The sequence below is a fragment of the Capra hircus genome, chromosome 3 (genome assembly GCF_001704415.2).
Source record: "Capra hircus breed San Clemente chromosome 3, ASM170441v1, whole genome shotgun sequence".
Classification (NCBI taxonomy): Eukaryota; Metazoa; Chordata; class Mammalia; order Artiodactyla; family Bovidae; genus Capra; species Capra hircus.
Window position 1 is genome coordinate 93,076,144 of NC_030810.1, and position 27,805 is coordinate 93,103,948.

General features: G+C 42.4%; 1 pseudogene; it reads left to right on the top strand.

Moving 5' to 3' along the window:
- LOC102179254 overlaps positions 2,995-27,805 on the top strand; it is a 74,407-nt pseudogene continuing 49,596 nt past the window's right edge.

A 27,805-nucleotide genomic window follows, 5' to 3' on the forward strand; every position in this document is an offset into this window, starting at 1 on the left:
TTTCTCTTTCTCCTCTTGTGTCATAGACTGTGCCTCTTTCTTGAGTGCTCTGAAATGGGAGAGAGTTTATGTCTTCTGTCTCTCCTTAGAAGGGTTTGGGGGACTTCCCTAGTGGTCCAGTGGTTAAGACAAGGCAAGTGGTTAAGACATGCTCCCAAGGCATGGGGCATGAGTTCAATCCCTGGTCAGAGAACTAAGATCCTGCAAGCTACACAATGAGGCAGGAAAAAAAGTTTGTAACACAGGTTGTTCAATTGTCTTATTACCTCAGCTCTCTGATAGGTTCAATACAAGTTAGGGTTTTGGGTTTTTCTGGATTATTCTCATTTTTAGGATGGAAACAACATTCTCTGCAGCTTTTTACATCTAAATCAGAAGTGAAACTTCATGCTTAACATTTTAAAATCTTGGTTATTGTCATGGCATTGAGCTATCATTAGCTTTATCTCAAGGTAAAAGATACACTTAGATTGACTTTCATTATGAATTAATTGACATTCTTGATAATTTAGAGTTTGGGGACATATTCTTATTGGATCTGTTTAGATCAACATTGTTCTTTTTTATTAAATTGTGGTTGATGAAGGGTTCCTTTTAGCAGTGGACTGAGTGACGGTTATCATTTTTTTGTTTCTTTGTGCCTGTATTATTAGTATTATGTTTAATTTATGGCTTCTTTAAATGAATTTTTTAAGCCACTTGTCTCTTTGTGAGGGTTAATTTTCTTAAAGCTAGATAATATAATTGCAAATCCTCTTAACCAAGCACATCAAGCTGCAATGTGTCACAGTACACTGAAAGTGATTAAATGACTGAGATCTCACTGACAACCCCTGTAAGTTTGACACATCCCACTCTTCCCCAAGGATCCTCTTATACTACACATGACTTATGATTATAGGACATAAATATCAACTGAGGGAACCAGGATCAATTCTCATATTAAATATTCAGTTCAGTTCAGCCTCTCAGTCGTGTCCGACTCTTTGTGACCCCATGAATCGCAGCACACCAGGCCTCCCTGTCCATCACCAACTCCCGAAGTTCATTCAGACTCACGTCCATCGAGTCAGTGATGCCATCCAGCCATCTCATCCTCGGTCGTCCCCTTCTCCTCCTGCCCCCAATCCCTCCCAGCAGCAGAGTCTTTTCCAATGAGTCAGCTCTTCGCATGAGGTGGCCAAAGTACTGGAGTTTCAGCTTCAGCATCATTCCTTCCAAAAAAATCCCAGGGTTGATCTCCTTCAGAATGGACTGGTTGGATCTCCTTGCAGTCCAAGGGACTCTCAAGAGTCTTCTCCAATACCACAGTTCAAAAGCATCAATTCTTCAGTGCTCAGCCTTCTTCACAGTCCAACTCTCACATTCATACATGACCACAGGAAAAACCATAGCCTTGACTAGACGGACCTTTGTTGGCAAAGTAATGTCTCTGCTTTTGAATAAGCTATCTAGGTTGGTCATAACTTTTCTTCCAAGGAGTAAGTGTCTTTTAATTTCATGGCTGCAATCACCATCTGCAGTGATTTTGGAGCCCAGAAAAATAAACTCTGACACTGTTTCCACCGTTTCTCCATCTATTTCCCATGGAGTGATGGGACCAGATGCCATGAGCTTCATTTTCTGAATGTTGAGCTTTAAGCCAACTTTTTCACTCTCCTCTTTCACTTTCATCAAGAGGCTTTTTAGTTCCTCTTCACTTTCTGGCATAAGGGTGGTGTCATCTGCATATCTGAGATTATTGATATTTCTCCCAGCAGTCTTGATTCCAGCTTGTGTTTCTTCCAGTCCAGCATTTCTCATGATGTACTCTGCATAGAAGTTAAATAAGCAGGGTGACAATATACAGCCTTGACGTACTCCTTGTCCTATTTGGAACCAGTCTGTTGTTCCATGTCCAGTTCTAACTGTTGCTTCCTGACCTGCATACAGATTTCTCAAGAGGCAGGTCACGTGGTCTGGTATTCCCATCTTTTTCAGAATTTTCCACAGTTTATTGTGATCCACAAACTTAATTTCTTTATTTTTAAATTTATCTTTATTTTCGGCTGCACTGGGTCTTCATTGCCACATGCAGGCTTTTCTCTAACTGTGATGTGTGGGGGTCCCTCTCCAGTTGTGGTGTGTGGGCTTCTCACTGAGGTGGCTTCTCTTATTGAGGAGCACAGGCCCCAGAGCATCCTGACTTCAGTCGTGACAGCTCAGTTGCTTCGCGGCATGTGGGATCTTCCCGGACCAGGGATTGAACCTGTGTTCCCTGCATCAGCAGGCAGATTCTTTTTTTTTTTTTTTTTAATTTTTTTTAATTTTTAAAATTTTAAAATCTTTAATTCTTACATGCGTTCCCAAACATGAACCCCCCTCCCACCTCCCTCCCCACAGCATCTCTCTGGGTCATCCCCATGCACAAGCCCCAAGCATGCTGCACCCTGCGTCAGACCTAGACTGGCGATTCAGCAGGCAGATTCTTAACCACTAGACCACCAGGGAAGTCCTGATTTCTCTTTTTAGATAAAAAGTTTGTTAGAATATTAGAAAGAGAAATTAGAAATGTAAGAAATTATAGTATTTTCTCCCCAAACTTCAACAGATGTTCCTGTTCATCTCCCTGGCTTGCATATGTCCTACTTAACAGACGCTGCAATAGACTGAGTGCTTTGAGGATGGACCTTGCATCTCAGTTGCTGTTCTTCTCAATGCCTGGCATAGATCTGACATTTTGTGCTCTGGCAAATTTTGTACTTGTTGTGTAAGTGCCATGAACACATGGTTCCCAACTTCAGGAAGACTTATTTTTCACCAAATGGATTGGGTCAATTATGACAGCCATGTTAAAAAAAAAAAAAAAAAAGAATAGAAGCCTCTCTAAGATACTATATATTTACTAAACTGTATCATATTGATGATAACATCACTTGATTTTAGAGACAGGGAGTTAAATACAGATTGAAGGAGTCTTAGAAGTACAGAGAAATGGTCCACTTTGGCTGAGCTATGACGTTGGGGAACACTGCAGTCATCAGGGACAAAAGTGGCCTTTCCATCAAGGAGGACGAAGTGGAGCAGGGGCAGGGCCTGGTTGGGTATATGGTCATAAGGGATGACTACCACACCAGCAGCCTGGCAGCAGGGTGAGGGCTGAGGAGACTGTTCAAGTAGAAGTCCCTTATTGGCACTAACTGTGGTGGCGATTTCTGCCCTCCAATGGCTTTCAGCTGATTCAGCAGAAGCCAGTGCACCGGGGCAGTCACAGAACCACAAGGTAGAATGTACATCACCGTGGCCTCTTCCCCTCCGTATCGCCCCTCTAATGCATACGTTTGTCCTTGCTTGGCTTACTCAGCTTCAAAAACAAGTATTCATTTAGTGATCAAATGAGGCAGGTACAATACAAGGCATCAGAGTTAAAGAAGAATAAAGTATAACTCCTGCCCTAAGGAACGTAGTCCTAGGAGGGAGAGAGACACGTAAAAGGAGTATTTACATATCACACACTGAGTACCAGGATAGACTTTGAACAATACTTTATGGGACATCAGAGGAGAGACAACTAATCCAGTTTTAGCGGAAAGGGAGAAGGGCTGAAGAGGAATGGTGCGCATCAGAGACAGCTTCTTAGAGAAATAAACAACCAAGCTGAGTCTTAAAGGTTGAGTTACATTAACTTAGGTAATGAGGGAATAAGAGGGCTCTTCTAAGCAGAGGAAACACAAATGCGACTCAGTTGGAAAGTATCAGGCAGGCGGTAGAAGGAGATTAGTCTAGAGAATTAAGCAGGGACCTGTTCATCGAGGGTCTTAAACAACATGCTAAATAGCTTAGAAGAGATTAAACAGGGAACAAAGTCTAAATTATGTTACAATTGTGTCAGCAGTACAGAAGAAGGCTGAAGAAAGAAGACCTGCAGGGAGATTGCTGTAGTAATCTAGCCGAGAGATGGTGGAGGCTTGAGTTAAGGTCAGGATGAGGAGATGGGTACAAGGAGTGTGTCGGTGGTGATAGCAGAATATGAGGCTGTGGGTGGAGCTCAAATCTCCACCTTGAGTGGGGTTTGAGACAAAAGGAGAAGAGACTTACAGGTAGATAACGAGTGCGGTGGGGGATTTTGTATTCATTTTTTAAAAGTTGAAATATAGTTGATTTACAATATCATGTTCATTTCAGGTGTAAAGTATAGTAATTCAGATATATATATAAATATTTTCCTTCTTCAGATTCTGTTCTCCTATAGATTGTTACAAAATATTGAATAGAGTTCCCTGTGCTATACAGTAGGTCCTTGCTGATCATCTATTTTATGTATAGTAAAGTGTAAATCTTCATCCCAACCTCCTAATTTATCCTTCCTCCCCACTGCCCCTTTCCCCTTTGGCAACCATAAATTTGTTTTCTATAGCTGTGAGACTCTGTTTGGGAAATAAATTATAACTTTTTAAATGATTCCGTATATAAGTGATATCATATGATATTTATCTCTTTCTGACTTACTTCACTTAATATGATAATCTCTAGGTCCATTCATGTTGCTGCAAATGGCACTATTTCATTCTTTTTTACGGCAGAGTAATATTTCAGTGTGTGTTGTGTGTGTGTGTATATGTGTGTGTGCGTGTGTGTATGTCTGTGTGTGTGTGCCTGTGTCTTTGTGTGTGTGTCTGTGTGTGTATCTCTGTGTGTGTGTCTGTGTGTGTATCTCTGTGTGTGTATGTGTGTGTGTATGTGTCTCTGTGTGTGCCTGTGTGTGTGTCTGTGTGTGTGTGTGTCTGTGTGTGTGTGTGTGTCTCTGTGTGTGCCTGTGTGTGTGTGTCTGTGTGTGTGTGTCTGTCTGTCTGTCTGTCTGTGTGTGTGTGTCTGTGTGTGTGTGTGTCTGTGTGTCTGTGTGTGTGTATGTGTGTGTGTCTGTGTGTGTGTATGTGTCTGTGTGTCTGCGTGTACACACCACATCTTCTTAATCCATTTATCTGTCAGTGGACATTTAGGTTGTTGCCACATCTTGGATAGTATCTTGAGTAATGCTAGTAATAATTGAGGTCTGTGTACCTTTGGTGACGAGTTTTGTTTTGAGCATAATGAGTTTGAGGAACTGATGGGACATCCAGGTGAAAATAGGGTAGCTGGGTCACAAAACCTAGTTTTCAGGGAGCAGCTTGAGCTGGAAGCAATCTGCAGTTCAAGTGTGAGAGCTAAAACCAGGAGATGTGAACGACGTGGCTCGGCGACGCGCACATTGTTGCAGAGCAGGGGCAAGCGCGGGGCCCTGTGGAGCATCAGCATTTGTGGAGCTGGTGAAGAGAAACCCAAGGAGCAAGGAAAGGGGTGCTCGCTGTACTGCACGCATGATGAGCATGCAGCCAGGGGACTGGACACATAAGTAAACAAACCCTGCCCCTTTGAATAACCCACTGCCTCTAGCAAGAGCCAAAGGCAGGCCCTGAGGAATCCGCAACATTCACAACAGGGGCAGGAGAGCGAGGTCCACAGACAGCAGCAAAGATTTGTTATAAGAGGTACAGAAACAAACATGAGAGGGTGAGATCCTGAAGCCAAACGGTCAAGTATTTCAAGAAGGAGGGAGTGACTGGTATCATGACTAGCAGAGAATTCCAGGAAAAGAAAGGATGAAAAATTTCCCTTGGATCTGGCAATGTCAAGGGGACTGGCCATCTTAGTTACAGCAGTTTCCATGGTGAAAGCCAGACCCAGATTCTCCTGGGACCAGGTTGAAAGGAAGGAAGGGAAGTGGGTCTCAACAGGCTGAGAGAAACCAGAGGAACCTCAGAATAGAAGTTGCTCTGGGACTGAAGAGAAGGCTTAGCAGGAACGTGGAAAGGAGTGCCTTGTGGCCAGAAAGCAGAACTCCTGCAGGGAGGACTCTGGGTTCCTTGGAAGAAGTGGCCGGAGAAGACGGGTGGTGACCTTGAGGAGGTCAGTGAAGAGTCAGGCTGGGAGCTGGCCTGGTTGTCCACATGGAAACTGAAGTCACCGGGGCATGGACAGGGCGACTGTCCATGGACATGGCACTGATTAGTTTCAGTGCACTTGGGGAAATGGAAAAGGTTGCTAAGTGACAGAGATGACAGGGATAGGAGGTGGCAGAGCACAGTGACATCAGACTTAACAGAGACAGTGTTGCCGAAGCAACCTTGGCAAATGAGGTTGGCTTGAAGGTCTGGAGGGTGTGGAGAATGAGCCACCTTCCTGAGAGAGGGCCCCAAGGGAAGCAAGGCCTTTAGATTTGACTAAGGCCCAGACAGGTGGGAGTTATGGCTTGAATGTGCCTACCCTGGTGCAGGAGTTTCTGAAAAGTGAAAGTGAAAGTGAAGTCGCTCAGTCATGTCCGACTCTTTGTGACCCCATGGACGGTAGCCTACCAGGCTCCACGGTCCATGGGATTTTCCAGGCAAGAATACTGGAGTGGGCTGCCATTTCCTTCTCCAGGGGATCTTCCCAGCCGAGGGATCGAACCTGGGTCTCCTGCATTGCAGACAGATGCTTTACCGTCTGAGCCACTAGGGAAGCCCAGGAGTTTCTGAAGACACAGTGAAAAGGTCTCGGGTGGGTGGGGGAGAAGTGGGAGATTAAATTAGAGAAGAGGACGCACAGAGCAGTTTGGGCTGGGGGGCAGGGTTGCTGGGCGGCCAGAACAGAAAGCAGGCTGGGAGCTGTAGCAGAGGGCAAGGATGGCAGGGCTGGGGGCCCAGGGGCTCCAGCTGCACCAAGAGCTGCCCAGTGAGGAGGCATCTGAGACCCTGGGGGAGGCCAGAGGCCTGATCAAGGGAGGAAGAGGGCTGGGCTGGTGCCCCAGAGCAGAGGCTTCAGGGACAGCCCTGGGGGTCTTGCAGAGGTTTTCCAGGCAGCAAGAGCTGTCCTCGCTGTTGTGTTTCTCAGCTTCCACATGGCCACACTAGCTTTCCTTTTCCCTTGCCTCACCTCCTTCCGCCAGCACCCTTCCCCTCTCCTCACATCTTCCCTGACCTGGAGCCACGGCACCTTGTATGATCACCTTGTATGACCATGGTCACTGCTATGAAAAAGAATTTCTGTTCATTTTCCAAAATGACAGAAACTTTATCCTTCGAGAGGCAATGTTATATTTTAAAATTTCATGACAGAGATTGGCCCCATTTTTTATTTTACCAATGTTGATAAAAACTTTTGATGGAAATTTGTCAGACCATATGAAATGTGATTTAATTTTTCTTAATAACTAAGTGGCCTCATGTCTGTTTCCAAGGAGGGGGCCTATAGACAATAAGTAAGTGGGTGTGGTGATGAGGTCATCACTTGGGCACAGCTATGCATCGTGTTATACTATAGCTGCTGCTCAAGGGGCTCCTGGAATAGATCAGGGTCAGCGTCCCTGCTGCATCGTCAGGCAGCCCTAACCGACCCCTCGGTGTTTCGTGGTCCACTTTGCAGTTGTTGTCACTGATGGTTCTGCCTCTTGCTTTTACTCTGCCTATGATTTCTCTGGGCCTGACATGTCCTGCATCTTCTAATCAGTTGCTTCATTCTTTACATCACTGTTTAGGTGAAGTCATGAAGGCTATTCTGCCCCTCTAATGACATCACTCACTGAGACTTTGTGATGGCTATTTGCTGCTCAGAGACCTTTGGGTCTTCTTCCAGAATTGAGACTGTATTCCGGTTTCTTGATATTGCCTGGTTTTATTTATTTAAAAAAATATTTACTGCCTACTTATTCCCTACTAGGTTCTGAGCTAGGAACTAGAGGCAAAGAAGAAAACAAAGTCATCACCTTCATATCCGGGAAGCCACTCTACATCAGCTCATAGAGGTCTTCTGCCTTCTCTTTTGTAATTGCATAGTACTCTATTGTGTAATGTCCTGTTCTCTCCTATGCGTGACCATTCAGGTTGTTTCCAGTATCTTACAATCATAGACAATATTTATACTTCTATCTTAATTAGCATCAATTTTGGAAAAGAAAATGGTGTTCTCATTTCATACTTTTCTGGGTAGATTTGTAAGTCTTGAGGTAGAGAGAGGGAAAGAACTGAAATACATGGAAGACATTAGAGAATGGGCAGCTGTGTGTAGTTCACAGCCAGTGATTGAAAAAGCAACACTATGGGGAAATGATGTTACGTTATGGTGGATACAGCCCTGAAAGGAAGAAAAGATGAATTGGAATATATTCTTTAAGTCAGTGTTCCCTAAAGAGGAGTATGTGTACCCCAAGGGAAGTGCAAGTTAATCCTTTGTGGGTGCAGGGATGAAATATTAGAACTATATATTTAAGTTTCAGCTAAAATGAAATAAATGTTCTATTACTTAATTCGCTGGCTAACAGTGAAGAGCTCCCTGTATCCGTGTCTGGTGGCCGCAAGCCACGTGTACACTCTGTGTAAGGAGGGTCTAGCGGTGGAAAGCTCACTGGTCATTTTGCTGTCGGCCAACTGCTAATGCACTGCACGTTAAGTGCTATAGCACGTCTCTGGTGTGGCTCGTTTCATTGAAGCAAGAGCAGTAAAATACAGAAGAGTCTTTACAGTACATTTTTAATGAGGTGAGGGGTGACCATGAAAATTGTTTCTGTCTCATAGAAATGTGCTGGTGAACTCATGAAAAATTACTTTGAAGGGCTGTGAATTTAGAGATGGAATTTAGCTTTTTTTTTTTTTTCATCAGAAGAGAAGTACTTCAAATTCACTGACCTTTCTGTGAAAATTTGGAGTTTCCCAGCTGACGCACTGGTAAAGAATCTGCCTGCCAATGCAGGAGATAGAAGAGACGAGGGTTCCAACCCTGTGTCAGGGAGATCCCCTGGAGGAGGAACTGGCAACCCACTCCAGTATTCTTGCCTGGGAAATCCCATGGACAGAGGAGCCTGGTGGGCTACAGCCCATGAGATTGCAAAGAGCTGGACACAACTGAGTGCACACACATACACTATGAAAATTTATGACAGAAAGTAGTTTATATCCAAGCATGTATTTTCAAAAAAGCAATCATATTTAATCTGCTCCTTCTAAGTAACAAGAAATGAGAAGGCAACAATGTTTCAAAAGCAACTGGGGAGTCATTTTGAAAAATGCAAATGTGACTTTGTCACCAGAAAAAAAATGTGTGGCATCTATTGGAAAATTAATATCTGCACCTTTAAAAATAATTTAGAAACTATCTTTTCTTAAAATTTTCCGAAACAAGGGTTTTCAATGGATTTTTAAACCCAGAAGTTGTAAATAATAAAATTCAATGCCTTCTGATTAGTGTGCAAGAAGAAGTGGTTTATAGCAGAGACAAATGGAATTTCACTAGCCAAATTTCAATGAAAACCAGCACATATGTGCAGGCAATGATCCACCTCTCCTATCTGGATCTACAAATGTTATATCTTTTTCAGTGTGGTCATCTTTAAACTGAAGAATCAGGGTAGACTAAGCTTGGAACTAGCATTTTGAATTGCTGAATCACAATGTGTAAAGTCAAGATTTAAAAAAATAAACATCTTCAGTAACATTTCTCTCTCCACATATCATTTGTTCATTTTAGTGGGATTAAAAGGACCTGTCAGAATGGCTATCATCAAAAAGGCCACAAATAAAACGTTGGCAAAGATGTTGAGAAAAAGGAACCCTTGTATACCATTGGTGGGAAGGTAAATTGATACAGTCACTGTGGAAAACAGTACAGAGATTTTCTTTAAAAAAAAAAAACTAGAACTACCATGTGATCCAGCAAGTCTACTCCTGGGTATATATTTGAAAAAAAAAAAGAATGAAAAAGCTAATTTGAAAGGATACATGGACTCCAGTGTTCACACCATCGTTATTTACAATAGCCATGAAATGAAAGCAGCCATCAACAGATGATGGATAACGAAGATGAGGTATGCATGCAATGAAATACTTCTCAACCACAAAAAAGAAAGAAATGTTGCCATTTACAACACCATGGGTGGATTTGGAGAGCATTATGCTAAGTGAAGTAAGTCAGAGGATGGTAAATATCTGTATGTTATCACTTATATATAGAATCTAAAACATACAACAGACCAGTGAATATAACAAAAAAGACACAGACTAATGGGTAAAGAGAACAAACTAGTGGTGACCAGGGGTGAGCGGAGGGGCAATTAAGGGATGGGGTAAGAGGTGCAAACTATTAGGTGTAAAACAAAGAACATATTGCACAACATAGGGAATATGGTCACTATTTCATAATAACTCCAAATGGAGTATAACTTTTAAAACCTGTGAATTACTCCATTGTTCACCTATAATTGGGCTTCCCTGGTAGCTCAGCTGGTAAAGAATCTGCCTGCAATGCAGAAGACCCTGGCTTGATCCCTGGGTTGGGAAGATCCCGTGGAGGAGGGCAACCTTCTCCAGTATTCTTGCCTGGAGAATCCCCATGCACAAAGGAGCCTGGCGGCTACAGTTCATAGGGTCACAAAGAGTCACACATGATTGAGCAACTAAGCACAGTACGGCAATCTCTAATTTATATAAATAATATTGTATAGTAACTATACTTCAATAAAAATAATTAATTTCAAAAAAGAAAAAAGCTTCTCTATTATCAATAAACAAAATTTATACTATTTAAAAATATGATTTATTTACTATGCATGTGTTCCCTCTCATTACATTAGTACTATTTATTATTTATAAATAAACTAGCCAGCACATGTGAGGGATTGTGTTTAAACAATTTTTTACCATGCACTCCTATGTTCATTGGAGAAGGAAATGGCAACCCACTCCAGTGTTCTTGCCTGGAGAATCTCAGGGATGGGGGAGCCTGGTGGGATGCAGTCCATGGGGTAGCTGAGGGTCGGACACGACTGAGCGACTTCACTTTCACTTTTCACTTTCATGCATTGGAGAAGGAAATGGCAACCCACTCCAGTGTTCTTGCCTGGAGAATCTCAGGGACGGGGGAGCCTGGTGGGCTGCCGTCTATGGGGTCGCACAGAGTCGGACACGATTGAAGTGACTTAGCAGCTATGTTCATTACAGCATGATTTATAGCAGCTAAGATTTGTAAACAATCTGTGCCGATCAACAGACAGATGAATACAGGTGATGTCACACACACAAAATGGAATACTGCTGCTGCTAAGTCGCTTCAGTCGTGTCCGACTCTGTGTGACCCCAGAGACGGCAGCCCACCAGGCTCCCCTGTCCCTGGGATTCTCGAGGCAAGAACACTGGAGTGGGTTGCCGTTTCCTTCTCCAGTGCATGAAAGTGACAAGGGAAATGAAGTCGTTCAGTCGTGTCTGACTCTTAGCGACCCTATGGACTGCAGCCTACCAGGCTCCTCCATCCATGGAATTTTCCAGGCAAGAGTACTGGAGTGGGTTGCCATTGCCTACTCAGTCATAAAAAAGAGTTAAAATTTTGCCATTTTAAGTGGCATGGATCGACCTGCAGGGCATTACGCTAAGTGAAATAAATCAGACAGAGAAAGACAAATACTGTATGATTTCACTTATACGTGGAATCTAAAACACACAACAAATAGAACAGAAGAGAAACAGAGTCATAGATGCAGAGAAACAGGTGGTTGCCAGAGAAGAAGGGGCCAGGAGGATAACGGAAATGGGTGGAGGTTAAGAAGTACAAAATTTCAGTTAGGAAATAAATGAGTCACGGGGAGAAAATGTACACAGTAAGGAAAATAGTCAATCATAATGTAATATTTTTATATGGTGACAGATGGTAACTAGATTTATCATGGTGATCATTTTGTAATGAATAGAAATGTCAAATCACTATGTTGTGTACCAGGAACTAACATAGTGCTGTAGGTCAATTATACTTCAAATACAAACAAACAAAAAGAGATCAGGTTTGCAGTTATCAGAGGTGGGATGACAGTTGGCTAAAGGTGGTCACAAGGTATAAATTTCAACTTATCATAGGAAAAATAATTACTAGAAATTTAATGTATAACATGACTAATATAATGAACACTGCTGTATGTTTTATATGAAAAATGTTAAGAGGGTAAATCCTAAGAGTACTCATTTCAAGGAAAAAAATCTTCTTTTTCTTTAATTTTGTATCTATATAAGATGATAAATGTTTGCTGAACTTCTTGTGGTAATCATTTTGTGAGGTATGTAGGTCAAATCTAATTATGCTATACGTCTTAAACTTATATAGTGCTGATATCAATTATATCTCAATGAAACTAGAAGAAAAATCAGTTCCTTACTGATTATGATGTGTGATCAAATGCCTGGAGACCACCTTCCAAAGACTATGTTCAATAAATGAACTTTTCATCATTAATACAAAACTAGAATTTAAAAAATTATTTTAATTTCCCAATTTCCAGATATTGTTACTAATAGGGTAGTGTCCTATCTACCTGTAAAGGTGATCAATAAAACTTAATTTGTTTGCACTCTCTCTCTCTACATAGATGCCAGACAGATGATAGATAGATAGACATATAGATGATATACAGGCTATATATCTATGGAGTGAAAATTGCTCTTTCATGTCACTGGCAACCCCATGGACTACACAGTCCATGGAATTCTCCAGGCCAGAATACTGGAGTGGGCAGCCATTCCCTTCTCCAGGGGATCTTTCCAACCCAAGAATCGAACCCAGGTCTCCCACATTGCAGGTGGATTCTTTACCAGCTGAGCCACCAGGGAAGTCCATATATCTATAGGTATGTGTATATATATATACATATATATACAGATATAATATATACCACACACATAATCTTTCCTTTTTAAAACATTTGAGAAAGAGTAGCAGATTGTGATCCTTTATTCCTAAATACTTCAGTGTATATTTCCTAAGAATAAGACATAATTACGCTATAGTTATCAAAGTCAGGAAATTAATGTTGATATTGACAGCAGAGCTTAAAGACGTTGAACTAATCTGATCAGCTAATAAATGTAAGACTGATGAAGTCAAACATTGAGAATAAATCAGACGTCTTTCCTGGGTTATTTCATCCGTAACATGAAAACTAATACACGTCTTATATATGCCACAAAAATTCTATGAACTTTAAGAAAATGTTAAAAACCACTTTGATAAATTAAAACATCACATAAGTTAAAGATGGATATAATAGTTTTCTATCCATTTGTGTTTGTTATGTGTGTGTAGTTGTTATTAAGTCTAATTATTGTAAGCACTGTTTTAGAGTGCCAGGATATCTTAATTAAAAATAAAAATCCAGCAGTTAAGTTTACCATTAGATTGAGAAGGGAAATCTTAACATAGGCATAATGTAATTTGCAATTACAATGAGAAGCTCAGCAGCAAAATCCTGTGCCTGGCAAGAGATAGGAAGCTGGGTGAAAAGTATCTCCATCATGGGTTGTGTGGATAGAGCACTGTATCTTCGCCTCACGTGTTTATTGAGAGGAGCTGGGCTTGACTCATAGCTAGTGCAATTTACTGCTAATTACCAATACTTTGCAGATTATCAGAGGTTAGGTGAGAAAAACAGCCATGTCAATGTAATAGCACTGTCACCAAGAATTCCCAAGATATTAGGAAGTTGGAAGCAAACAGGAGCAGAAATTTATAGGAGGAATTACAGAAGGCTGTTTTCCTTTCTTTTTTTAACCTAAATGCCCATTGACAGAGGAAAGGGCAAAGAAGATGTGGTACATATCATATATACAATGGAATATTACTCAGAAGGTTGTTTTTAAACTTGACTCTCAGGTTGTAGGAACATCAAAGGGATTATTTCAGAGTCTGCTTACTTGGTGTCTGTCTCCCCTCACTGTGAATGCCCCTGGTCTTCCTCAAGAAACCGAAAGCCTTTAGAAAATTACAAAAGTCTTAGCACAAAAGACAAAGGGTTCTTAGACTGGGTGGAAGAAATAATTCAGAATGTATTAAAAATGGGGGGACATTTATGAGAAGACAGAGGGGAATTTCAGCAAGCTTAAAGCTTGAAGGTAAAAGAGAAAGACCAGAAACTTTTCATCCTTGGTGCTCCCTTTCCCTCTGCCCTGAAAACCTTCCTACTCAGGATGAATACAGCTCTGAGGGAAAAGCAGCATCTTTTGCCCTTAAAAAATAATCAGGAGAACTCCTAGACCTGATGTTGTGAGAAATCCTGATTTGAACATCAGGCAAGGAAAGAACTATAAGATGGTCACTCCTTCCTGAAGCTGATGGAGAAACCCAGCCAGATCTCACAAAGTAAATCAGGATTTCTCATTTCTTCTTCCAGGTTTTGTGAATTTGGAAGAGACAGGAAGAGAGGAGGAATGAACAGCTGGCTCTGCAGATAATTTCCAAGAAGAGGATTTGGTTCTCTAAACCAGGGCTTGTGATACTAGAATGATAGGCTCCTGGCAAGAAGAAGGCATCTCTCAAAACCAGGATGAATGTGTTTGGCAAGAAGCTCTATGATCTGATAAAGAAGACTTCCAAGTGAAATTTAGGGAAGGGGGCAGGGAATGTGCTCAGACAAAGTTGTGATGATCCAGAGAGATGGTGAAGGACAGGAGAGCCTGGCATGCTGCAGTCCATGGGGTAGCAAAGAGTCCTGTCCTGCATATCTTCCCCAGCCCCTCCAGAGCCTATCTCTGCCCTTCTCCCTCTGCTCTGTGCCTGGGAATCTGACCATACAGCCTGAGTCACTGGACTCCCATGCTTTCTATTTGTTTTGGACCCATGAGACCCACCTTATAGAAATTCTCTCGAGGTTCAAGTAACAACACCTTCTTCTTGCCCTTCCCGCACCCAGGGCCCTGAGTGATCTTCCTTCAATTTCCTGACCCATGGATTGCTGCACTCCAGGCTCCCCTGTCCTTCACTATCTCCTAGAGTTTGCTCAAATTCATGTCCGTTGTGTCAGTGATGCCATCCAACCATCTGTCGTCCCCTTCTTCCCCCACCCTCAGTCTTTCCCAGCATCAGGGTTTTTTCCAGTGAGGCAGCTTTTCACATCAGGTGGCCAACTGTTCGAGCTTCATTCTTTAATAACTGCTTTTCACATTGCCCTGTCCAAGGATACCAGCTGTATCGTCCATGACTCTGAGAGATTGTTATATCTGTGGAAGATGAATGGTGCAAAGTAGAAACAGGGGATACATGGGAGGAAGTGCCCAGTGATTTCTATAGAAATGTGAAAGGGAAGAGAGATAGGGTTGTAACAGTTGTGGCAGAAGCAGTGGTAGCTGTGACTTCACAAGACTCCCTGGCAATGACATATTTGGATGATAAGGTGAAGCAGACCTTCTCATTCATATTGTTCACCACAACCCAGGCAGTGAGGTTTATGACTTCAAGGCAGGAGTTCTGAAAAATACTGGCGGGTCCTAGGAGTTTAGGCTAGCACTGCCTACCAGGAAGGTGCACACCTATGTTTACATCTGCTTATGAATGTTATAGGTGAGGAGAGAGAAGGGAGGTGCATGGAATCATCTACAACAGTGATTCTCAGTTCGGAACAGTTACTCCCGAAGGAACATTTGGCAATGTCTAGAGACGTTTCTGATTATCATGATGTTAAGGGTCAGTGTGCAAGGCGAAGGGGTTGTGCTTCTGGTATCTTGTGGGTTGAGGCCATGGATGTTAATAAACATTATAATGCACAGGACAGTCTCCAAGACACAGAATTATCCAATCCTGAATGTCAGTCCCAAGGTTGAAAAACTCTGGTCTATAGCCTGCTGGCTAGATAAAAGCCATGTACCGAATATCTACTACAGTGGTGACAGTGAAGTCTCTAGAATTATCTAGTCCTGGGTTTGAGTCTCAGCTCCATATCTTATTAGCTAGTTATTTTGAACAGGTTACCTAACCTCTCTAAGCTTCCGTTTCAGTTCAGCTCAGTTGCTCAGCCGTGTCCAACTCTTTGCGACTCCATGGACTGCAGCATGCCAGGCTTCCCTGTCCATCGCCAACTCCCAGAGCCTGCTCAAACTCATGTCCATTGAATCTGTGATACCATCCACCATCTTATCTTCTGTCATTCCCTTCTCCCCCTGCCTTCAATCTTTCTTTCCCAGCATCAGGTTATTTTCCAATGAGTAGGTTCTTTGCATCAGGTGGCCAAAGTATTGGAGCTTCAGCTTCAGCATCAGTCCTTTCAATGAATATTCAGCACTGATTTCTTTTATCATTGACTAGTTTGATCTTCTTGTAGTCCAAGGGACTTTCAAGAGTCTTCTCCAACACCATAGTTCAAAAGCATCAATTCTTTGGTGCCCAGCTTTCTTTATGGTCCAAACCTCACATCCATACATGACTACTGAAAAAACCATCGCATTGACTAGATGGACTTTTGTTGATAAAATAATGTCACTTTTTTAACATGCTGACTAGGTTTGTCATAGCTTTTCTTCCAAGGAACAAGCGTCTCTTAATTTCATGACTGCAGTCACCATCTACAGTCGATTTTGGAGCCCAAGAAAATAAAGTTTGTCACTGTTTCCATTGTTTCCCCATCTATTTGCCATGAAGTGATGGGACTGGATGTCATGATCTTCATTTTTTGAATGTTGAGTTTTAAGCCAGCTTTTTCACTCTCCTCTTTCACACTCATCAAGAGGCCCTTTAACTCATCTTCACTTTCTGCCATAAGGGTGGTGTCATCTGCGTATCTGAGGTTATTGATATTTCTCCTGCAATCCTGAGTCCAGCTTGTGCTTCACCCAATCTGGCATTTCACATGATGTACTCTGCCTAGAAGTTAAATAAGCAAGGTGACAATATACAGCCTTTTTGCACTCCTTTCCCAATTTGGAACGTTCTTTGTTCCATGTCTGGTTCTAACTGTTGCTTCTTGACCTGCATATAGATTTTTCAGGAGGCAGGTAAGGTGGTCTGGTATTCCCACATCCTGAAGAATTTACCACAGTTTTTTGTGATCCACACAGCCCCATGCCCAGAGCTGCTGTGAGGATTAAAAGAGACAAGACAAGGTACTTCTCTAGTGATCCAGTGGTTGAGAATCTGCTTTCCAATGCAGGGGACATGGATTTGATCCCTGGTCTGGGAACTAAGACCCCACATGCCTCGGGGCAACTAAGCCCAGGTACCATATCTAGAAAGCCTGCATGAAGCAAGGAAGACCCAGCACAGCCAAAATCAGCAAGGGAAAGAAAGAAGGAGGGACATGCCAGGTGTTTAGCACAGTGCTGGACATGTAGTTCAAGTTCCCGACAAACGTTAACTCTCATTACGGAAATTCTTATCTTCCCAGCACAGATTAAACTCCATTAAAACTAATTTATGAGGCAAGAGGGAAGTTTCAGCAGAGCACATAGGTTTCACGATTAGGTGGTGATGTGGGTGTATTCACTTTGTGAAAATTTATTGAGCTATTAATACTTAGAACCTAACAACTTTTCTTTACCTATGTTATAATCCAATGAAATTTTACTAAAATACTTCTTGAAAATCTCATCCTGCCTTCCCTTAAAAGAATCTACAACATCCAATAAATTCTTGATTTCCCTTGCTAATGAGTCAATCTCTCAGAAGTGGGGAAATGCCATGAAGAAACAGTTACTTTCTGCTTTTTACTGACCCAGACGGCCAAACTGGAAGTAAGAAAGTGGAATTGACAGCCCCCTGGCCCACCAGGGACCATCACATGATGATATAGGAAGGAAATGTTTGTTCAAGTTCTGACATAGACCCTAGATTTTAAGAAAACCAAATTCAAAAAGTCTGAAGAAAGAATAGCTGTGACATAGCCTGAATTCAGAAAGGAAGGTGGCTTAAGCACTAACTCATTGGTTATAAATGACGGTTAGCAGGATGGGGGGTTGACACCTAAGGAAACAGGTCAGTGGCCATAGAATGTGCTCCCTAATCAGTTCAGGTCTTTTTAAAAGACTGGGACAGGGTGAATCAGGACTACCCAGCCCCAGGGCAAACACGGAGAATGACACGAATGGGTATGATGTGTGTGTGTGTACACTGAAGGACGAATTAGTGGGGGCTTGAAAAGACACTCATGACAATTGAAAAGGCATTTTAGGTATGGAAGTCAGAAGATAAATAAGGAAGCTTATCTTCATGGCTTGATTTTAGTGTTAACAGAAGTACAAGGAAGACAGAACAATTCATTTCATATTTTTCTTTAATCTTTTCTATCAAGAAAAATCATCTTCAAGTGATAATGGCCAGCATGATGTTGGCTAAGAAGGGATTTGGGCACCAACTGGTTGAATGACTCTCACTGTAAATGGACCAAATCTGCTGGCTAGATGAAAGATGTACCAATGTACCTAGGAAACCTTACGTAAAACTTGAGGTGAACAGGGTGTGCATACCCGTGCTGAAAGGCTTAAGGACAAATGATGAGCTTACTTTCAAAAGTGGAGACATAGTTTAGAAATTAACTCCCTGTCGGCTTGATATTGATCCCTGGCAAAATACTAGGCTGCTTTAATTAACGGACAGTTTGTGAATACTTGGGGAATGAAGGAGTGAAATTTCTGGACTCAGCATGATTTTTCAAGGAAAGGCCTTATACTAATAATCATCAACATTTACTGAGGACTCACCATGTGCTTGTCATTCATTCATGCCTCAAACAGTCCTATAACGGAAATGCTACCTTTATCTCCATTTCCAGTTGAAGAAGCAGAGGCACAGAGGGGTCAATTATCTTGCAGGAGGTCACACAGCTAATTTGTGACAGAGCTGGAGCTCAACAAGGCAGATCAGCACTGGAACCTCTTCTTTCTTTATTACATATTTACAAAGCTATTTAATAAGGTGTATCAACATATTGTTCAGGACCCAGTGAGGACACACCATCCACCCTGTGCTGCACTGAGGCAGACTAGCACTTGGTTAAGCACGCAGCCAGAGAAGCTTGATTGAAACATCCCTGCCAGCCCAGAAGTTCCTGGGACAATATGTTAGTTTGTACCATTAACTATGTACTAACTAGTTATTGACTTCCCTAATAACTCAGTCGGTAAAGTATCTGCCTGCAGTGCAGGAGACCTGGGTTCGATCCCTGGGTCAGGAAGATCCCCTGGAGGAGGAAAGGGCAACCCACTCCAGTATTCTTGCCTGGAAATTCCCATGGGCTGAGGAGCCTGGCAGACTACAGCCCATGGGGTGGCAAGGGTCGGACAGGACTTAGTGACTAAACGACCACCATTAACTACTGGTGACATTTGAGTACTTTGACCTTTAAAAATGGCAGTGTCATATCTTCAGCCTATTAAGTGCATCTCTCTTATTCAATAGTTTTGTCAACAACAGCTTACATGGACGTGGATAGTACTTGTTGAACCACTTTCAGATGATCCACAGCTGTGATTGCTAACTAGTGAGACAGGTGGTTGAGACGTGATGATTCGGGAATATCTCTACAATTTGCAGGGTAGTGGCCTAAAACTATAATAAAGTGAATGTTAGCAGAAACAAGTGTGAAACTCTGGATTTCATTTCAAATACTCAATTTACACAAGTGAAGGATGAGAGAGCCCTGACTCAAAGCTTCTGTGAAAACATTGAAGTTTGGGGAACCCGTCAGCTTACTCGAGTCCCCAGATGGTGAAACAGCTGGGAGCTGAAGCAGTCCTGAGCTGTACAAATAAGCCTGCCTTGTCCTCAGGCTCTGTCTGAGGGACCAAAGTGCCAGGGTGGGCAGAGCTCTGAGCACACCCTCCTCCAGCTGGAAGGTGTTCAAAGAAGAGTGTTTGCTGTACACGAAACAGTTGAAAGAACCTAGAATTTTTAGCCTGAGGAGGCTTGGGGAAACCTGATAACACCTTCAAATATTTAAGGGGCTGCTTCTTCTACAATCAAGAAACATTTTCTGAGCACCTGCCATGTGAGAGGAATTGTATTGTGTCCTCTGAGAGGCTGAGGAATGAGAAAGGATGCTCTCCGATCTCAAGAGACCTGTGAATAGACGGGGGTTGTCTGCCGCAGAGGCAACTCATCTAGGAGACAGGAAACAGTTCTGTGCTAGAGATACACTTACACCAGAATAACTGAGTGGTTTGTGGTTTTTTTTTTTTTGCAGATATTTGTAGTAAAAAGTTTCAAATATCGAAAAGAAAAGAGTAGCTTATTTGTAAGAGAAGGTAGAAGACAATGGGAAACAGGATTCATTTATTTTTAAGGAAAATATTTTTAAGTAAGAGTCTTATAAGAATGAGTAAATGGCTAGGGGAGAGAGTGAGCCTTGTAGGCATGCAAGAGGCCCATGCATCAGGATGTTTCTGCCCTGAACGGTTGGGGTGAGCAAACCTCCAAAGCAGCTTCCAAATTATGAGTCTCTGACTCTCTAAAACACACACAGGTTGAGAACAGAAATGGAAGGGAAACATAAGCCAAACCTTTCATGTGTTAACCCTTGGGTGTTAGTCGTCATTAAGCCTAACATGAATTTGGTGCTCAAGTGATATTTGGTAATGAAATCCAAGTTTCTTCTACTTCCTATAGTTATAAAGCAGGCTCTGGTTTTAAAAGCACATAATTTTTTTTTTTAAGGATTTGTTTGATGTGAACCATTTTTAAAGTCTCTGTTGAATTTATTACAAAATTGATTCTGTTGTTTATGTTCTGTTTTTTTTTTTTTTTTTCCTGGTCGTGAGGCATGCTGGATTTAGTTACCAGACCAGGGATTGAACCCATGCACCCTAGATTGGAAGGCAGTCTTAACCACTGAAGAGCCAGGCAAGTTCCAAGGGCACCCAAATTTATAAAACTGTTCAATCAGCTTTCCAGAGCCAGAAACGGCCTTTTAGCTGATCAGCTGCAGCACCTGTTCTACAGATGAGACCAGCAGAGCAGAGAGGGGCTCACTGCCTTGCCTGAGGTTACAGAGGCTTGCTGTTGGACGTACAACTAAATTCCTGCTCTCTCCAGTCCAAGCCACTTTCCATTAAATTCTCTACTGTCTTATTCAGCTTCATGAAACCAAAAGAGACACATGAAAATAAACTTCTTTTCACTGTATTTACTACCAGATTCACTGGATAGTGATTCCCTGAAATGCAATCATCTGTGGTCTTCCTTGGAAGCACCCTACTTTTCAGTCTGTCTTTTCCAAGAGTACCCACACATGCACACATGATTCTAGCGAGGTCTACCTTTGCATAAGCAAAGGAAGAAGGCACCCTTGCAATGTGGCTTGGGGGTTGAGGTGTTCTGCGAAGGCTGCCACCTTTCTCCCCCATTCTTGGGAAATCACTTCCTTCAGCTGCCTCAGGACCCAGTGCTGCTACTGTAGTCATCCCTAGCTTCCGCTCTAGACTCCCAGGAGACACCTAGGGGACTTTCCAGGTGGAAACCTTCATGACCTCAATTGAATGATGGGCCGTCAGCCTCCCCTGCTTTGTGCCCGCAGGTGTGCCACAGGAGCAGCGCAAGCGGCTGGGGGCTGTATTTCAGGGTGCAGAAAGGGTGAAGCAGCAGGGTCAGCAAAGCCAATTTCAGCAACCTAATAATTTTCCCCTGCAGTTAACTCACAATTGTCTTCATCTGTTTCCATGAAGCAACAGTTAGAACTGGACACGGAATAACAGACAGATTCCAAATTGGGAAAGGAGTACAAAAAGGCTGTATGTTATCACCCTGCTTATTTAACTTCTATGAAGAGTACATCATGCAAAATGCTGGGCTGGATGAAGCACAAGCTGGAATCAAGATTGCTGGGAGAAATATCAATAACCTCAGATACGCAGATGACACCACCCTTATGGCAGAAAGCGAAGAACTGAAGAGCCTCTTGATGAAAGTGAAAGAGGAGAGTGAAAATGCTGGCTTAAAGCTCAACATTCAGAAAACTAAGATCATGGCATCTGGTCCCATCACTTCATGGCAAACAGATGGAAAAACAGTGGAAACAGCAACAGACTTTGTTTTCCTGGGCTCCAAAATCATAGCAGGTGGTGACTGCAGCCATGAAGTTAAAAGACTTTTGCGCCTTGGAAAAAGCCTATGACAAACCTAGACAGCGTGTTAAAAAGCAGAGACATTACTTTGCCAACAAAGCTCTGTCTAGTCAAAGCTATGGTTTTTCCAGTGGCCATATATGGATATGAGGGGTGGATCATAGAGAAGACTGAGCGCTGAAGAATTTATATTTTTAAATTGTAGTGTTGGAGAAGACTCTTGAGAGCCCCTTAGACTGCAAGGAGACCCAATCAGTCCATCCTAAAGGAGATCAGTCCTGAGTGTTCATTGGAAGGACTGATACTGAAGCTGAAACTCCAATACTTTGGCCACCTGATGCAAAGAGCTGACTCACTGGAAAAGACTCCGATGTGAGAAAGATTGAAGGCAGGAGGAGAAGGCGACAACAGAGAATGAGGAGGTTGGATGATCACAGACTCAATGGACATGAGTTTGGGTAAACTCCAGGAGTTGGTGATGGACAGGGAGGCCTGGCGTGCTGTGGTTCATGGGGTCACAATGAGTCGGACACAACTGAGCGACTAAACTGAACTGAGCTGACTATTTATTTTATCCAATCGGTTAGCATTTTCGCCTGAAAATGCTAGGGCATAACAAGGACCTATTTTCTCTTAAGACTGTTGCCAGGGTGCCAAAGTGCTTTAATTGATTCTTAAAATAGGTCTGCATCTCACAACGAGAAGCTAATATTTTCCTGTTTCTATTTTCGGTCCAGTTTCAAGCTCTTGTTGGAGCAGTGCAGTGATACATGGTGAGTTTTGTATACCTTCCTCTCCCATGAACACTCGTTTGCTAGGTTGTGAGATTATGGGTTAATTGTTTTAAAAATCTTTCCAAAGTGTTAACACTGACATAAAATTCTTTGAAACTTAAGCATGTTTTAAAAGGTTACAAAGTCTTTCTCAGAAGCTAAAAACAATATTGTGGAGAATTTCCAGCATAGGGACATGGGAAAAACAAACAAGTGAGTCAAAAGATGCAATTTGACAAACAATTTAAACCTATAAGGAGACGGCCAGAGAGCTAACTTTTGTGAATAGTCAAGCATAAAAGTTATGTAGACAGGACTCCCCTGGCGGTCCAGTGGCTGAGAATCCACTTGCCACCACAGGAGACACAGGTTTGATCCGTCACCCAGGAGGATCCCATATGCCATGGGCAGCTAAGCCTGTGGGCCACAACTATGGAGCCCACGTTCTAGAACGCACCAGCTGCAACTACTGAAGCCTGAACACCTGGAGCCTGTGCTTTGCAACAAGAAAAGCCACTGCAATGGAAAGCCTGAGCCCCGCAACTAGAGGGTAGCTGCCACTCACCACAACTAGAGAAAGCCCGCATGCAGCAGCAAAGACCTGGCACAGCAAAAAAAAAGATATGTAGATAGGTCTAACATATAAGTAATTAAATACTGCATGTTTTTCATCCAGATGTTCTAGTGTCCTACAGACAAGGGCTCAAAAAAAACCCCAAAAGACTTGGGGGCATTTCAAAGCCAATTGCTCATGTCAACACAGTGTTGTACCTGAAGAACGCATTAATATCCCATCTTAGCTATCATCTCACCTGGTTTGTGCCCATGTCTGCAGGGCTAGTGACTAGGGTTAATCTGATAAGATGATCTCTGTTAAGGTGATTATGGCTGGTAACACCTCATGAGTCTTCTCAGATATCCTGGGTTTTTTTTTCCCTCATGGTGTTTCATGTTTGAATCTAAAGGAGTTTGTCAGCATCAGGTCCTTGGAAATTCCAGTAAGTGGAAGCTGTCTAAAGAGCAACTTGCATTTCATGGGCTGGGCAGCCCCTCCCTCCAGTCCCCCCACCCCACCCCACCTCAAGGATTTCCTTTGCATAATTAGTGATGAGGATTACTCTCAATGAGAGTCTGTTGAGACTCTGTTGTCTTTGCAGTCTGTGCTAGGCTGAAAAATAGCCCAGCCCGTGTAAAAGATACCCATATCCAATTCCTAGAACTTGTGAATGTTACTTTAAATGGCAAGAGACATGACTGAGTACCTTGATTAAGTTAAGGAGCTTTGTGTGTGTGCCTGCCCAGTTGTGTCTGACTCTTTGTGACCTCATGGACTCTGTAGGCCGTCAGGCTCCTCTGTCCATGGGATTTTCCGGACAAGAATACTGGAGTGAAAAAAAAAAAAGAAATACTTGGGTGGATTGCCATTTCCTTCTCTACAAAATGGTGTTGAACCTTCGTCTCTTGCATTGGCAGACAGATTCTTTACCAGCTGGGCCACTGGGGAAGCCCCAAGGAGCTTATCCTGGTGTGTTCAGATAGGGCTTAAATGCAATCACTGGTATGCTTTTAAGAGCAAAGTAGAGGGAGTTTTGAGAGACATACAGGGAAGGTGACATGAAGATGAAGCAGGGAGAAATGTGGCCACTAGCTGAGGAACGCTGACAGCCCTCAGAAGCTGAAAAGCAAGGAACGGACTCCCCGCTAGAGACTCGGGAAAGAGGGCGGCCTGCTAACACCATGACCTCAAACTTTTGGTCTGCAGAACTATGAGAGAACACATTTTTATTGTTTAAGCGACCAAGGCGGTGGTAATTTGGAACTGCAGCCCCAAGAGACAAATAGAGCCTATTGGTCTTGGGTTCTGGCTTCAACTGTTGCTTCTGTGTAGTCTCAGACACAGTTTGTTCTGAACCTCTGTTTCTCATATTTAAAAATGATAACATAGGTGTACCGTGTCTAGTGCATAGTGTTTGTCACCCAGTAATACCTCCTGAAATGTTGGTTTTGTGGGAAAAAACAACTTGGTGGTTGAAGTTGCCATCAGTATATCCACAGAGAGAGGTTCTCTTCTTAGAGCTATTCTGTAAGTATGTGTGCTGGTGGGCGGGAGGGGGAATGGGCACATAAGTGGGTGATGGACTAAGGAAGGAGACGATAAAGGTGAAATAGAGAATTAGTAGGTAAGAAATTGGCTCTGAGGTCAGTGAAGGGATCATAAGAGTCTTGCACAATTATAGAGCAGATGGACGAAGGCCCTTAGAACTTAATGGGAAAATTCCCTGGTTCCTTCTTGAACGGCTTAGCTTTTTATATCCACATCCGTATTTTAAACCTCATAACCGAAATCTAAGTACACTCTGCATTTGTAGCTTGTCATCTGAGGGAAAATTACAGGATGGGTCACGGCAGCGGGGAGATTATGGGTTGCCTCTGATGAATGGCTATTTATATGTACTGAGCCGGCTCAGGGGTATTCTCCTGGTATAATTTCATAGCAGAGTTAACATCATCACATAAAATATGACAACAGGTTTTACACTGCCGATCTGAAATGAAACTGCAGCCTTCTGTAATGAGCAAGTGAGGCTCAGGGGCAGAATGGATTGAGCTTCACCAATTCCTGTCACCTGCAGTGATGAACCCTTTGAGTAGAAACAGGACAATGGCAGGGGTGAGAGGACAGGCCTGTTTCTCTCATGGCACTCTGCAGCCCGCTTTGGGAGGAGCAGTTTCCCACCTCTGCATTGTAGAGACCACTCCCTCCGTCCCATAGACGTATTTCCTAAAGCATTGGGTGTAAATCATGATCTCATTTCTCCCATCGCCTCGCAGCATCATTTCAGAGATGATGCACCTTTACTTGTATTGATCTTCCATTGGCAAGGACTCTGAACTCTTCCTCACTGAGTGACCTCAGCTCAGCAGTTAATGATTTATGAAAGAAATCTAAATGCCCCAGAGGTGGGCCATACTTGAAGGAACTACCAGAGTAAATATTTCAAATGGACCCTTTTTGAAATTAAAATAATTGCAGCACTGTTCATCTCTTTGGTCTGGTTGTGTGGGATTTTGTTTCCTCTAATTGTGAGAGGGGACTATTTGAATGTTGTTTGAGGAGCACACCTGTACTTTTCAAGCTTATTTTTCTTGGTGAATGAGTCAGTATCACTCTATGTGCAATCAGAACTTATTCTGTTTACAACCTATACCTACTTGATTTTTCATGGCATAAACCCTGTTGCTTCCAGGAACTCTAACCTGGAATTTCAAACACATTTGAGGGACAGATACATGTACTAGGGTATTCGGTAATGAGGTTATTACTCAGTTCTTTTACATCCATCCATTTGTCTTATTCTCTTACAGCTAGTCGATACCACCCATTTCCCCCCACTGGTCATTTTAGACATGAAGAACATTTACTGTTTCTGCTTAACATATTTGAATGTAAATTTTTATTCCCACCATTCCCCCCTTTAATAAAAGGCCAGCTGGAACTACACACTGGGCGGGTTAAGCAACCACAGGATTAACTGAAACTCTGCTGCTATTGCTCTGGTCAATATGGTGCTTGGACCCCGGCTGTTCCCAGTCACAACATCTGCTCAGTGGTTTCAAATTACTTGTGGACACTAACCATGATTGACGAGAAAATTTTAAATGTTCTAACCAAAGACCTTTTCTTACTCCTATTAATATGACAAGTTGTGCCTTCTTTCCCCTTGCCCACTACAGGCCAGCAGATATAGAAAGTCCCAGAACAGGCGAAATTGATTAGAATGCAAGGTGATTTTGGAATGAAAACTAGACTCATGGCAATTTCAGAAGTTACATTTTCATGTTATGCAGTTAAACTTCCCTTTCAAAAGGCTGAATTATTCTTCTGCTGTTAGAGATTATAGTACACAGCAGAAATTCCATAAATTTTCTTTAATTTTAAAAGTCTTATAGAGTAAAATTCACATTTTGGTGTACACGTTAATGTATTTTTATACATGTGTAAGTTCTTATAACCAGCATTACACCCAGGAAACAGAACAATTTGAATATCCTAAAGAATTCTTCCTGTTACCTCTTTTTAGTAAGACCTTCTCCCCTCTCATAACTCCTAGAAACCTCTGATCTGTACTCTGTTCCAACACAGTTGCCTTTTCCAGAATGTCATAAAAATGAAATCCTATAGTATATTACCTTTTGATACTGAGACCTTTCTCTTAGCATAGTGCATTTTAATTCATCTATGTTATTCATTTTTATTGCTGAGCAGTATTCCATTGTGTGTTTATCCATTCAACCACTGAAGTTAATTTGGTTGCTTCTGGTTTTGAAAATTGTGAATAATTTTGTGTGAACATAAGCTTATTTAATTTTTATAAACACACTAGAGAAAAAAACATTGCCCCCATTCTACAGATGTGGAAACCACGGCACAAAGACACTGGGGCAGACCCTAAGATACCTATGATTTAATATGTGATACACAGACATTTTTTTCATCTGTCAGTCATTGATCACTATTGTACTATAGTACAGAATAAGAGAGAAAATGGACAATTTTGGCCTTACAGTCACAGAATCAGATTAATCATAATTCTTTTTTCTTGAACCATTCTCACTTTTGGTCCATGCATAGCCTTGTTTGTATAAATGTATGCTGGTGTATATTTCTTGACCCATTTTCCTTGACTAGCATAATTAAAACAGAAGTTCCATACAAACATGAAAAACTAAAATATCGGCAATAGCTTCCATCCACTTTCTACTCCTCTTGTATCCAGTTATTTTGCCGCTTACACCTACTACCCTGTCTCCTGTGTATGTCATTCCCTTGTTGTTTTTTACAATAACATGTAGTTTTATTACGTGTGGTGTGTGTGTGTGCTTAGTTGCTCAGTTGTGTCTGACTCTTTGCGACCTCTTGGACTGTAGCCCACCAGGCTCCTCTGTCCATGGGGATTCTCCAAGCTAGAATACTGGAGTGTGTTGCCATGCCCTCCTCCAGGGGTTCTTCCCAACCCAGGGATTGAACCCGGGTCTCCCACATTGTGGGCAGATTCTTTACTATCTGAGCCACCAGGGAAGCTCAAGAATACTGGGGTGAGTAGCCAATCCATTCTCCAGGGGAGCTTACCCACCCAGGAATTGAACCAGGGTCTCCTGCATTGCAGGCCGATTCTTTACCAGCTG